This window comes from Martes martes, assembly GCF_963455335.1.
Source record: "Martes martes genome assembly, chromosome: 7".
Taxonomy (NCBI): domain Eukaryota; kingdom Metazoa; phylum Chordata; class Mammalia; order Carnivora; family Mustelidae; genus Martes; species Martes martes.
Window position 1 is genome coordinate 101840736 of NC_137894.1, and position 13509 is coordinate 101854244.

Below are 13509 nucleotides of genomic sequence, written 5' to 3' on the forward strand. Positions count from 1 at the left end.
TTTTTTTTTTTTTTTAAGATTTTGCTTATTTATTTGAGAGAGAGAGTGCATGCGTGAGCAAGTGAAAGCATGAGCAGGGGAAGAACAGAGGGGAGAGAGAAGTGGGCTTCCTGCTGAGCAAGGAGCCTGATGGGAGTCTCCATCCCAGGACCCCGGGATCATGACCTGAGCCAAAGGCAGACTGCTTAACTGACTGAGCTAGCCAGGTGCTCCCAGTATAAGCTTTTAATGCTATAAATTTCCCTGTAGCACTGCCTTAGAAACATCCTACAGATTTTGATGTTTTATTTTCACTTTTACTCAGTGTAAATTTAAAAAAAATATCTCCTTGAGTCTTCCTCTTTGAACCATGGATTGATTATTTACAAATGTGTTTAATTTGCAAGTGTTTGGAGGATTTTTCTACTGTCTTTCTATTACTAATTTCTAGTTTAATCCTGTTATGGTCAGAGAACTTACATACATTATTTCAATTCTTCTAAATTTGTTAAAGTTTATTTCTAAATAAATGGTAAATATTCAATGTGCATATGGGAAAAATGTGTATTTTATTGTCATTGTTTACTAAATATTATTAGATTTACTGGTAGTACTCCGTACTCCATATTTTTACTGATTTTCTATCTACGAATTTTATCTATTACCTAGAGAGAAGTGTTGAAGTCTCCAAAGACAATTGTGGGTTTTTTTCCTATTTCTTCTTTCAGCTTTGCAGTTTCTGCTTCTAGTATTTTGAGGTTGTGTGGGTAACTGCACATACATTAAGAAATGTATGTCTTCTTGGTGAACTGACCCTTTTTATCACCATATTATGTCCCTCCTTATCTCTGATAATTTTCTTTGAAGTTATTTTGTATGATATTAATATGGTTACATCATCACTTTTTTTTCATTAGTGTTCACATGGTATAACTTTTTTATACTTTGACTTTTAACCTACTTATATTACTGTGTTTCAAGTGAGATTCTTATACACAGTATATAGCTCGGTAGTTTTTTTTTTTTTTCTAACAATCTTTGTTTTTTAATTGGTATGTTTAGATGATTTAAAATTAATGTAAATATTGATATGTTTGGATACAGGACCACCGTTTTAGGATTTGTTTTTGTTTCCATGTCTTTTGTTTCTTTGTTTTTCCTTTCCTGCTTCTTCTGGGTTATTAGAATATCTTTAGTACTCCATTTTAACTCTATTTTTGTTTTTGAAGATGGTCATCTTTGTGCTAGTTTTTGAAATCTTGTCACAGGAAATACTATTTATTGATGTTTAAAGAGTTTTGTTTCCTTTTAGTTGAATGATGATGGTGATGATGATGATGATAATAATAATAATGGCAGCTATGATTTAATGGGCACCTGATATGTGCCCTTTTCATACCTAATCTATAATCTTTATAACAATGTTCCATGGTTAAGTAACTTTTTTCATTTTATAGCTGAATCAAATTGAGAATTACAGGAGCCTAAATGTCTCACTCAAAGTCACCTTGATGGTAAGGAGGGGAGTCAGTAGGCTAGTCCCCATCTAACTCCAAAGGCTGTGTTCTTTTCAGTGCAACTTTCACAGATTTGGCATATGTGACTTTGAGATACAGGATTTTGCTAATTCTCATGGCAATGAAATTTTATGATTGGTAAAATGATCAATGTAAAACTAATTTTGTGTTATGGCAGATAATCCATTCTCTCTCAGCTGCATGCCTTGTGTGGGAAAGTCTTTTCCCTCCCTGTGACCAGGAAACTCATGGGTCACAAAACTTTAGTTAAGGTCCCCTGACAATTTGTCTCCCGCTATAAATAACATCACACTTCTAGTTTGGATGTGCTACATATAGTTTAGTTATACTCTATTGTTCTCCCTTTCTTTTGCTCCAGGTAGTTTATCCCAGCGTCTCTTGAGCGTTATTGTTATATTGGATTATATATTGATACAGTGATACAGTTCCCATTTTTATTGGCTCATAAAGCTTCATAAAAAGCAGATGGTATATATTTGCTTTTGATGTTAAGGCCTAGGACCCTGCCAGTGGATGTTTTACAGCGTCTGCTGTATTTATCAAGTAAACAGTGTTACCAAGAATCACGCACTTGCTCTTTATGCTGCGTATTCAAACTCCAAGAGATGCTATTACTACAAACCCTGTAAGTTTTGCATTGTCCTGGAACTCTGGGTTAGGTAGTAGAGATGGTCCATTAAGTCACTTAGATACCATGCATCAATTTTATTTTGCTGGTGATAATTAAGCGATGGTCCATTTATCATGAAGCATACATTTTGACGTGATTATCTGAATGTCTTCTGCCCTATTTAAAAACAGTGTTTTAGATGATAACAAAGGGAAAGGAAACAACCATTTATTGAGTTTGTACTACATAGTGTTGCTTTAATGTATTATCTTCAGTAATCTCAATAAGTCTGAAATGTAGGTATATTTTTACATATTACTTCACAGATATGTCATTTGTACAATAGAGATTAAGTAATTTTATACAAGGCCATATAAAGTTAGAATTGGGGAACTGACATACAGTTTAAACTGTAAGACTCCAAATTCCATAAACACTCTGGTAGGCAAAGTATCTGCTTTACCATTTTTCCCCGTGCTGATTGTCACTAATCATATATCTCCAGAAAAATTCTGCCTTTTCCATTATTTTAGATCTGATTCATAGTTTTATTTCTACTCTGTAAATATAATAACCAGCAAAAAGCAAATTAATGTAATGATTAATAGCACAGACTTTAGAGTCAGACCATCTGGGTTCAGACTCTGGTTCTGCTATTTATTAACTGTATAATTTTGAGAAAATTACTTTCCCTGTGCCTCAGTTTTCTCCTTCAGTAATAATAATACATACCTCAGAGGCTTGTTATGAGTACTAAATGAGTTAATCTTTTGAAAGATCTTAGAAAAGTCCCTAGTACATTGTAAGTACTACACACATATGCTTGCCAAATAAGTAACATTTATTTGTCATTTATTATGTATTTGATACTTTGCTAAGCACTCTGGATATAATACCAAATATATGGAAGGTACTATTATGGTCTCCATTTTATGAGTGAGGATGCCAGGGCTTAGAATGGATAACAGGTTGTCCAAGACCATATCAATGGTAAGTTCATTGTGGAAAACTAAACAGAATATAGGAGAAGAGAATAAAACTCACCCATAATTCTATCACATAGGGAGTATTGTGGTTACATTGGGAGTAATTTCATTTGGAGTATTTTCCTTATTCTATCTATTTCACCGTAGATTATTGAAGTTGTATTGAACATACAATATTCCATTTTTGTTTTGTTCCTTGACATTATATTAAACATTTTCATCTTAACATATCATTGATGGTTTTTCATTGTTGTTATTAACATTGTTAGTGGTTGTACAATATTCCATCATTTAGATATGATATTTTATTTAATCCCTCATTAGATGATGGATATAAAGTTATTTCAGGCTTTCATGCTAATACATAATGTTACAATGAATATCTTTGCATTTGGATTTTTTCATAGGATATATTTCTGGGCTTGGAATTACTGTCTCAAATGATCAGATATTTTTAATGTCTCTTAAATGTACAAATAAGCTAATATTTTTAAAGGAACTTATTACACTATAAGCAAAAATACAGATAAAATATAAAAAGGGAACAGTCAAGTTACCCAGATACAGTTTTTTTAAATGAGCTTTTTTATTTTGAGAAAATTATAGATTAGCATATATTAAGAAATACTGTAGAGAGATCCTGTGTAAGCTTTACTCCACTTCTGCTATGGTAACGTCTTATAACCTGTACTACGTTGTTACAACCAGGATGTCTCATTGATACAGTCAAGGTGAAGAACATTACTATCACTACAGCAGTCCCTCCTATTGTCCTTTCATAGTCATAATACCTCCCCCCAACTCCCATCCCTGACTTTTGGCAATTACTAACCTGCTCTCCAAGGCTACAGTTTTGTTATTTCAAAAATGTTGTATAAGTAAAATCATAAAAGGTTTGACTTTTTCACATTGGCTTTTCCCACTCAGCATAATTCCCTGGAGATTCATCGAAAGCCATGTGTGCCAGTGGTTCATTCTTTTATTTCAGGCATAGATGTACCGCACTTTAACCATTCACCCATTGAAAGGCATCTGGATTGTTCCCAGTTTGGGACTATTACAAATAAAGCTGTTATAAAATTTGTGTATAGCTTTTGATGTAAACATAAGTTATAAACTTTCATTCTCTGGAGAAAATACCCAAGTGTGCGGTTGCTGGGTTGTATATGGTAGTTGCATATTTAGTTTTACATAAAACTGCCTGTTTTCAACATGGCTGTTTTATTTTTCACTCTCAGAAGCAATGTGTGGATGATCTAGGTTTTCGCATCCTCACCAACATTTGGTACTGTTACAGTTTTTCATTTTAGCCATTCTGAAAGGTGTGTAGTGATACCTCATTGTGGTTTTAATTTGCATTGCCCTAATGACTAATGTTGTTGAACATCTTTTCATGTGCTTATGTGCCATCTCGTACATCCTCTTTGAAGACAGGTTGTTTGTGTCTTTTGCTGATTTCCTAATTAGATTGTTTTTTAATGTTGAGTTTTTATATATTCTAGATTCTGATCCTTGTTGGTTATGTGCTTTGCAAGTCTTTTCTCTTAGTCTACGGCTTGTCTTTTCATCTTCTTGAGAGGGTCTTTTATAGAGCAAATTTTTTATTTTAACTCTGATCTTTAAGATTTATTAATTTTTTTGAGAGAGTGAACACATGTGCATGAGTGGGGGGAGGGGCAGAGGGTGAGAATTTTTCAAGCAGACTCCCTGCTGACTAGGGAGCCTGATGTAGAGCTCAATCCCATGTCCCATGAGATCATGACCTGAGCCAAAACCAAGAGTTAGACACTTAAACCTACTGAGGCACCTAGGCACCCAGACCAAAATTTTTATTTTTGATGAGATCATATTTATCAGTTTTTTCTTCTATGGATTATGTTTTTGTTGTCAAGTATAAGAATCATTTGCTTGGCCCTAGATCCCAAAGTTTTTCTCCTATTATTTTCTAAAAGTTTTGTAGTTTGCCCTGCCTCCCTGAGCTACCCTCCCCACCTCCCTGCCCAAGCCCTACGGTCTTTTGATAATGACTGGAAACCTACTGGACAAATTCTAAAAGAACTATGATATTTCATTTTATATTTTATATTTAAGTCTGTGATTCATTTTGAGTTAATTTTTGTATAAGATAAAAGATGTAAGTGAAGGTGCTTTTTTCTTTGTTCTGTTTTGTTTTTTGACTATGAAGTTGGAATGATATCTCCCATTTAACTCTTTTTTTTTTAATTTTTAAAGATTTTATTTATCTATTTGACAGATAGAGATCACAAGTAGGCAGAGAGGCAGGCAGAGAGAGGAAGGGAAGCAGGCTCCCGGCTGAGCAGAGAGCCCGACGCGGGGCTTGATCCCAGGACCCCGGGATCATGACCCGAGCTTCAGGCAGAGACTTTAACCTACTGAGCCACCCAGGCTCCCCTCCCATTTAGTTCTTTTTCAAAATTGTTTTAGCTATTCAAGTTTCTTTGCCTTTTCATATAAATTTTGGAATAATGTTGTCTGTATCTACAATGTATCTTGAAGAGTTTTGATATGGATTGCATGAAACTATGTCAATTTTGTGGACAATTAGTATCTTTCTTGTTTGGAGTCTTTCTTTTTAAAAAAATTTTAATTCCCATATAGTTCACATATAATGTTATATTAGTTTCAGGTATACAATATAGTGATTCAAAAATTCTGTATATTACTCATTGTTCATCATAAGTGTACTCTTTTTTTTTTTAAGTTAACATATAGTGTATTATTTGCCCTAGTGGTACAGGTCTGTGAATCATCAGTCTTATACATTTCACAGCACTCACCACAGCACATACCCTCCCCAATATTCATAACCCAGCCACCCAATCCCTACCTCCCCACCCCCCAGCAACCTTCAGTTTGTTTGGTGAGATTAAGAGTCTCTTAATGGTTTGTGTCCCTCCCTATACCATCTTGTTTCATTTTTTTTCTTTCTCTACTCCCCACACTCCCCACCTTGCCTCTCAAATTCCTCATATCAGAGGAATAATATGATAATTGTCTTTCTCTGATTGACTTATTTCATTCAGCACAATACCCTCTAGTTCCATCCACATTGCTGCAAATGCTAAAATTTCATTTTGATGGCTGCATAGTATTCCACTGTGTGTGTGTGTGTGTGTGTGTGTGTGTGTGTGTGTGTGTGTATATACACACACACACACCACTTCTTTTTTATCCATCCATCTGCTGATAGACATTTATGCTCTTTCCATAGTTTGACTATAGTGGACATTGCTGCTATAAACATGCAGGTGCATGTGCCCCTTGAGATCACTACATTTTATCTTTAGGGTAAATACCCAGTAGTGTGAATGCTGGGTTGTAGGGTACCTCTATTTTCAACTTTTTGAGGGACCTCCATACTGTTTTCCAGAGTGGCTGCACCAGCCTGCATTCCCAGCAACAGTGTAGGAGGGTTCCCCTTTCTCTGCATCCTTGCCAACATCTGTCATTTCCCGACTTGTTAATTTCAGCCATTCTGACTGGTGTGAGGTGGTATCTCATTGTGGTTTTGATTTGTATTTCCATAATGCCGAGTGATGTGGAGCATTTTTTCATGTATTTGTTGGCCATCTGGTTGTCTTCTTTGCAGAAATGTCCTCTGTGCATTTCTTGATTGGATTACTTGTTCTTTGGGTAGAGTTTGGTAAGTTCTTTATAGATTTTGGATATTAGCCCTTTATTTGATATGTCATTTGTGAATATCTTCTCCCATTCTGTCAGTTGTCTTTTGGTTTTGTTGACTGTTTCCTTTGCTGTGCAAAAGCTTTTGATCTTGATGAAGTCCCAATAGTTCATTTTTACCCTTGCTTCCCTTGCCTTTGGCAAAGTTTCTAGGAAGAAGTTGCTGTGGCTGAGGTTGAAGAGGTTACTGCTTGTATTCTCCTCAAGAATTTTGATGGATTCCTGTCTCACATTGAGGTCTTTCATCCATTTGAGTCTATATTTGTGTGTGGTGTAAGGAAATGGACCAGTTTCATTCTTCTGCATGTGGCTGTCCAGTTTTCCCAACACCATTTGTTGAAGAGACTGTCTTTTTTCCATTGGACATTCTTTCCTTCTTTGTAGAAGAACAGTTGACCATAGAGTCGAGGGTCCATTTCTGAGCTCTCTATTCTGTTCCATTGGTCTATGTGTCTGTTTTTGTGCTAGTACCATACTATCTTGATGATGACAGCTTTGTAATAGGTCTTGAAGTCTGGAATTGTGATGCCACCAACTTTGGCTTTGTTTCTCAACATTCCTCTGGCTATTTGGGGTCTTTTCTGGTTTCATATAAATTTTAGGATTATTTGTTCTATTTCTTTGAAAAAAAAATTGATGGTATTTTGATAGTGATTGTCTTAAAAATGTAGATTGCTTTAGGTAGCATAGAGATTTTCACCATATTTGTTCTTCCAATCCATGAGCATGAACCATTTTTCCATTTCTTTGCATCTTCCTCAATTTCTTTCATGAGTACTTTATAGTTTTCTGAGTGCGGATTTTTTGCCTCTTTGGCTAGGTTTATTCCTAGGTATCTTATGGTTTTGGGTGCAATTGTAAATGGGATCAACTCCTTAATTTCTCTTTCTTCCATTTTGTAGTTGGTGTATAGAAATGCAACTGATTTCTGTGTATTGATTTTATATCCTAACACTTTACTGAATTCCTGTATGAGTTCTAGCAGTTTTGGAGTGGAGTCTTTTGGGTTTTCCGCATAAAGTATCATATCATTTGCAAAGAGTGATAGTTTGGCTTCTTATTTGCCGATTTGGATGCCTTTAATTTCTTTTTGTTGTCTGATTGCTGAGGCTAGGACTTCTAGTACTATGTTGAATAGCAGTGGTGATAATGGACATCCCTGCCATGTTCCTGAGCTTAGGGGAAAAGCTTTCAGTTTTTCCCCATTGAGAATGATATTCACTATGGGTTTTTCATAGATGGATTTGATGATATTGAGGCGTGTACCCTCTGTCCCTACACTTTGAAGAGTTTTCATCAAGAAAGGATGCTGCACATTGTCAAATGCTTTTTCTGTATGTATTGAGAGGATCGTATGGTTCTTGTTCTTTTATTAATGTATTGATCACACTGATTGATTTGCAGATGTTCCAACCTTGCAGCCCTGGAATGAATCCCACTTGGTTGTGGTGAATAATCCTTTTAATGTACTGTTGGATCCTATTGGCCAGTATTTTGGTGAGAATTTTTGCATCCATATTCACCAAGGATATTGGTCTGTAATTCTCCTTTTTGATGGGTTCTTGGTCTGGTTTTGAGATCAAGGTAATGCTGGCCTCATAAAATGAGTTTGGAAGTTTTCCTTCCATTTCTATTTCTAGGAACAGTTTCAGGAGAATAGGTATTAATTCTTCTTTAAATGTTTGGTAGAATTCCCCTGGGAAGCCATCTGGCCCTGGGCTCTTGTTTTCTTGGGAGATTTTTGATGACTGCTTCAATCCCCTTACTGGTTATGGGTCTGTTCAGGTTCTCTATTTCTTCCTGATTCAGTTATGGTAGATTATATGTCTCTAGAAATGCCTCCATTTCTTCCAGATTATCAAATTTGCTGGTGTTTCGTTGTTCATAATACGATCTTATAATTATTTGTATTTCTTTGGTGTTGGTTGTGATCTCTCCTCTTTCATTCATGATTTTATTGATTTGCATCCTTTCTCTTTTCTTTTTGATAAGTCTGGCCAGGGGGTTATCAATCTTATTAATTCTTTCAAGGAACCAGCTCCTATTTTTGGTGATCTGTTCCACTGTTCTTTTAGTTTCTATTTCATTGATTTCTGCTTTTATCTTTATTATTTCTTTTTTCCCGCTGGGTTTAGGCTTTCTTTGCTGTTCCTTCTCCAGGTCCTTTAGGTGTAGGGTTAGGTTGTGTACTTGAGAAAGGCTTCTATTGCTATATACTTCCCTCTCAGGACCACTTTTGCTGTGTCCCAAAGATTTTGAACAGTTGTGTTTTCATTTTCATTTGCTTCCATGAATTTTTAAAATTTCTTCTTTAATTTCCTGGTTGACCCATTCATAATTTATTAGGATGCTCTTTAGCCTCCATTCATTTGAGTTCTTTGCAACTTTCCTCTTGTGATTGAGTTCTAGCTTCAGAACATTGTAGTCTGAAAATATGCAGGGAATGATCCCAATCTTTTGGTACCAGTTGAGACCTGATTTGTGGCCCAGGATGTGATCTAATCTGGAGAATGTTCCATGTGCAGTAGAGAAGAATGTGTATTCCGTTGCTTTGGGATGGAATGTCCTGAATATATCTGTGACGTCCATCTGGTCCAGTGTGTCATTTAAGGCCTTTATTTCCTTGTTGATCTTTGCTTAGATGATCTATCCATTTCAGTGAGGGGGGTGTTAAAGTCCCCTACTATGATTGTATTATTGTCGATGTGTTTCTTTGATTTTGTTTTTAATTGGTTTATATGATTGGCTGCTCTTATGTTAGGGGTAGAGATATTTAAATTTGTTAGATCTTCTTGTTGGACAGACACTTTAAGTATGTTATAGTGTCCTTCCTCATCTCTTATTATAGTCTTTGGCTTAAAATCTAATTTATTCGATATAAGGATTGCCACCCCAGCTTTCTTTTGATGTCCATTAGCATCGTAAATTGTTTTCCACCCCCTCACTTTAAATCTGGAGGTGTCTTTGGGTCTAAAATGAGTTTCTTGTAGACAGCATATCAGTGGGTCTTGTTTTTTTATCCATTCTGTTACCCTGTGTCTTTTGGTTGGGGCATTTAGCCCATTTGCATTCAGGGTAACTATTGACAGATATGAATTTAGTGCCAATGTATTGCCTGTAAGGTGACTGTTACTGTATATTGTCTCTGTTCCTTTCTGGTCTATGTTACTTTTAGGCTCTCTGCTTAGAAGACCCCTTTCAATATTTCCCTTAGGGATGGTTTGGTGTTTGCAAATTCTTTTAATTTTTGTTTGTCCTAGAAGCTTTTTATCTCTCCTTCTATTTTCAATGACAGCCTAGCTGGACAGAGTATTCTTGGCTGCATGTTTTTCTCATTTAGTGCTCTGAATATATCATGCCATTTATTTCTGGTCTGCCAGGTCTCTGTGGATAGGTCTGCCAATCTAATATTTCTACCACTGTATGTTACAGACTTCTTTTCCCGGGCTGCTTTCAGGATTTTCTCTTTGTCATTAAGACTTGAAGTTTTACTATTAGATGACAGGGTGCAGACCTATTTTTATTGATTTTGAGGTGGGTTCACTGTGCCTCCTGGATTTTGATGCTTGTTTCCATTGTCATATTAGGGAAATTCTCCACTATAATTTGCTCCAATATACCTTCTGCCCCTCTCTCTCATTTTTTTTTTCTGGGATCCCAATTATTCTAATATTGTTTTGTCTTATGGTATCACTTATCTCCTGAATTCTCCCCTCGTGGTCCAGTAGTTGTTTGTCTCTCTTTTGCTCAGCTTCTTTATTCTCCATCATTTGGTCCTCTGTATCACTAATTCTCTCTTCTGCCTCATTTATCCTAGCAGTTAGAGCCTCCATTTTTTATTGCACCTCATTAATAGCTTTTTTTATTTTAACTTGGTTAGATTTTAGTTCTTTTATTTCTCCAGAAAGGGACTTTATTTCTCTAGAAAGCGATTCTCTAATATCTTCCATGCTTTTTTCAAGCCCAGCTAGCACCTTGATAATCGTCATTCTGAACTCTAGTTCTGACGTATTACTAATGTCTGTATTGATTAGGTCCCTGGACATCGGTCCTGCTTCATCTTCCTTTTTTTTTGGTGGTGAGTTTTTCTTTCTTGTCATTTTTTCCAGGTAAGAATAGATGAATGAGAGAACAAAATAGTAAAAGGGTGACAAAGACCTCAGAAAAATACACACTAACCAAATTAGAAGAGGCTCAAAACCAGGGGAGGCCCAAAACCAGGGGGAGGAGATAAGGGGAAAAATAAAAAGATGAAAAAAATATATATCTTATATATATGTAGGAGTGACTGGTGAATAGAACAGAGCCACCCGCTTGATTTAGGGTGTATTCTGGTCTCTTAGAAGAAACTACATCCCAAAATTTTAAAGAAAGAAAAACATATATATACACAAAAATAAGGGTAAACAGAATGAAGGGATGGAATATGATATAAAGATGAAAATTTAAAAGGATTCTGAAAAGGGAATTAAGATGTTGGTTAGAAAAACAAAAAAGAGAGAAAGTGATCAGGCTGGAGACTAGAACAAAGTCATGTGCTAGATTTAGGGTATATTTTGATCTATTAGAAGAAACTGTATCCCAAAATTTTAAAGGAAAAAACCTATATGTATATAGAAAATAAGGTTAAATACAATGAAGGGATAGAATATTGGTATAAAATAATAAAGAAACTATACTTAGTCTGTAAATAAGTGTAGCTTTTAAAACCTTATTACTTTATAGTATATAATGTTTCATCCAAATAATTTTTGTATTTTGAAAAAATGTTAAATAGTTTAATAGTGCTGTAATATTTTTCCAGAAAAAAAGAATATTGCTATAACAATGAAAATTTAAAAACGTTTTTAAAAAAGGTATTGATAAGATAAGACAGCTCAAAAATGTTAAAGTAGGAAAGAGAAAAGTTAAAAAAAAATAGAAAAAGAAAAAAATAAAATTTAAAAAAGTTAACGTTGAAAGACTAAAGGATCAAGAGAAAAAGCCGTGGATTCTGTGTTGCTTTCCTCTAGCTCTGGAGTTCCACGGTTCTCATTGATTGGTGAACTTTGTCTTGGCTGGATGTTCTTGCTGATCTTCTTGGGGAGGGGTCTCTTGCAGTGATTCTCAAATGTCTTTGCCTGAGGCGGAATTGCACCACCCTTGCCAGCGGCCAGGCTAACTAATCTGATCAGGTTTGCTCTCAGTAGCTTTTGTTCCCTGAATGTTTTCTGTAGAGCTTTGGAGGATGGGAGTGAGGATGGCAGACTCTAAGTCTCTGGCCTGTAGTAGCCAAGAGCTTAGGGCCCCACTACTCAGTGCTCCCTCAGAGAAAAGCAGTCACTCCCTCCTGTCTCCCTGGTCCCTGGCCGCACTCTGTGTTCACCTGGCCTGTGACCGTGCTTTTCTATCTCTGGCACATGGCCCTGTTTGGAGTCTCCAAACCCAGCGGATTCCTGCTATGCACTCCTGCGCCACTCCTTGTGGAGGAAGAAGGGGGGAGTCTCTCCAGATCTGTCGCTTGTGGGGTCCCTGCTTGAAGAGCAGTGGTCCAACTGTGCCACAGTTTAAAGGAACCCCAAGCTGAGAGCGCACTCCTAGGCTCCGTCTCTGTAGCTGGTTTCCCTGCTCTAATACCTGGGAGCTCTGCCACACTCAGACACCCCCAGTCTTTCTGTGATCTCGTGGGTCCTGAGACTGTCTCTGTGAGAGCTCCACCCCCCCCCCCCCCCCCCCCCCCCGCTTAGCCTCTGGAGTGATGTCCCTAAGTGGAGAAGACTTCTGAAAGTTCTGATTTTGTGCTCCACTGCTCTACTGCATACTGGGAGCTGGCCCCTCCCCGCCTGATCTATCTTCCCGTCACTTGGGATTCACTTCTCCTCACATCCTACCTTCCGAAAAGTCGATTTTCTGTTCCTAGAATTGCTGCTCTTCTTCTCTTCTATCTCCTGTTTATAGGCATTCAAAATGGTTTGCTAACTATCTAGCTGAACTCCTGGGACCCGATGATATTTCAGTCTCCTACTCCTCCACCATCTTGCTTCCTCTCCCCATTAGTGTACTCTTAATCCCATTAGCATTTCTTGTAGGGTGGTTTAGTGATCGTGAATTTTTTTAACTTTCATTTGTCTGGGAAACCTTTATCTCTCCTTCTATTTTGCATGATAGCCTTGTTGGGTATTCTTGGTTTCAGGGTTTTTTTCTTTCAGCATTTTGAATATATCATGCCACTCTCTTCTGACCTGCAGAGTTTCTGCTGAAAAATCATCTGAAAGCCTTGTGGGATTTCCCTTGTATGTAACCGTGCTTTTTAAAATTCTCTCTTTATCATTACTTTTTGCCATTTTAATTACAATGTGTCTTGGTGTGGACCTCTTTGGGTCGATTTTGTTAGTGTCTCTCTGTGCTTCCTGGATCCGGATTTCTGTTTCTATCCCCAGATTTGGGAAGCTTTCAGCTATTATTTCTTCCAATAAAATTTCTACCCCCTCACTTTCTCTCTATTCTCCTGGGATCCCTATAATGCAAATGTTATTATACTTGATGGTGTTACTGATTTCCTTAAGTCTATTTTCCATTTATTATTATTATTATTATTTAATCTTTCTTGTTCATCTTGTTTTCCATTACTCTGTCCTCCAGGTTACTGATCCATTCTTCTGCTCCCATTATCTACTTTGTATGCTATCTAGTGTATTTTTATTTTTAATTAAAT